This window comes from Bison bison, unplaced genomic scaffold (genome assembly GCF_000754665.1).
Source record: "Bison bison bison isolate TAMUID 2011002044 unplaced genomic scaffold, Bison_UMD1.0 scf7180017864330, whole genome shotgun sequence".
Classification (NCBI taxonomy): domain Eukaryota; kingdom Metazoa; phylum Chordata; class Mammalia; order Artiodactyla; family Bovidae; genus Bison; species Bison bison.
In genome coordinates this window covers 6,092,540-6,094,178 of record NW_011494902.1, presented here as the reverse complement: position 1 = coordinate 6,094,178, position 1,639 = coordinate 6,092,540, and the positions used below count along the sequence as shown (strand labels likewise).

General features: G+C 40.5%; 1 protein-coding gene across 1 annotated transcript in view; it reads right to left on the bottom strand.

The window, feature by feature from the left end:
• The window catches only part of THSD7B (thrombospondin, type I, domain containing 7B), a 724,891-nt gene that overhangs the window by 358,760 nt on the left and 364,492 nt on the right, over positions 1-1,639 (bottom strand). The window lies entirely within an intron of this gene.

Here is a 1,639-nt window from a genome sequence, read left to right as displayed (position 1 = left end):
TCCTTCTCCAATGCGTGAAAGTGAAGTCGCTCAGTCATGTCCGACTCTTTGCGACCCCATGGACTGCAGCCCACCAGGCTCCTCCGTCCATGGGATTTTCCAGGCAAGAGGGAGGATTAAAATAAAATGCTCAGTATTATTGAAAGGTCATCCTTAAATAAACTTGTAGTTGGCACCATTTATCTCCATGCACCCCACGTCCTAGCTGTCTTAGCTGCATCCGGTGCTTCCACCTCCCTCCCATGTGTTCAGGGTCCTCATGTTGTAAGTCACTCAGAGTCCCATGCTCCTAGTCTCTACATTTCACCTATTTCCTAAACTCTATCAAGACTCACTCATCCGATGCTTCATTCTATCAGAACTCTTTTTCTATTTAGCTGGAAATCATCCTTAGTAAAAATGTCTGCTAAAATGATAATCTACTCTGCTTATGCACAGTTGGGTAGTCTTTAATTTTACTGACAAATAAACTGAAGCTTTGGAGGCCATGACTTGCTTGAAGTCTCAGAAATATTGTCTGTGTCCAGGTGAAAATACAGTACTTCATTGCACGGCAGTTTAAAAATATATACCACAAAACCAAACTTATGGTTACCAAAGGGTAAAGACAGGAATGGATAAATTGGGAGCTTGGTATTAACATATATGTGTCACTTAGCTGTGTCCAACTCTTTAAGACCCCATGGACTGCAGCCTGCCAGGCTCCTCTGTCCATGGGATTTCCAGGCAAGAATACTGCAGTGGGTTGCTATTTCCTCTGATCCCCTGAATGAGTTAAACCTCCATCTCCTGCGTCTCCTGCATTGTGCCTGTGCTTGTGCTTAGTCAATCAGTTATGTTCAACTCTTGCAACCCTGTGGACTACAGCCCGCCAGGTTCCTCTGTCCATGGTGATTCTCCTGGCAAGAATACTAAAGTGGGTTAACGTTTCTTCCTCCAGGGGATCTTCCCAACCCAGGGATCAAACCCAGGTCTCCTGCATTGCAAGCAGATTCTTTACCATCTGAGCCACAGGGGAAGCCCCACTAACACATACACACTACTACATTTAAAACAGATAACAGCAAGGACCTACTGTATAGCACCGGGAACTCTATTCAATGTTTTGTAATATCCTATAAGGGAAAATAATCTGAAAAGATATACACATATATATATATATATATGTATGTATAACTGAATCACCATGGTGTAGATCTACACTATGGTGTAGATAAAAGAAACTAATATGATATTGTAAATTAACTATACTTCAATAAAAAAGTAAAAAAACAAAAAATATATTAAATATATGACTTTGATGTTCAATGTTAAGCACATATCTTGCTAATTACTTACTTAAGTTATTAAATGGCACCTAAATGCATGTTCTACCATTTGACCTTTTTTTTTAAATATAAATTTATTTATTTTAATTGGAGGCTAATTACTTTACAATATTGTAGTGGTTTTTGCCATACATTGACATGAATCCGCCACAGATGTACATGTGTTCCCCATTCTGAACCCCCCTCCCACCTACCTCCCCATCCCATCCCTCAGGGTCATCCCAGTGCACCAGCCCCAAGCATCCTGTATCATGCATTGAACCTGGACTGGTGATTCATTTCACATATGATAATATACATGTTTCAATGCC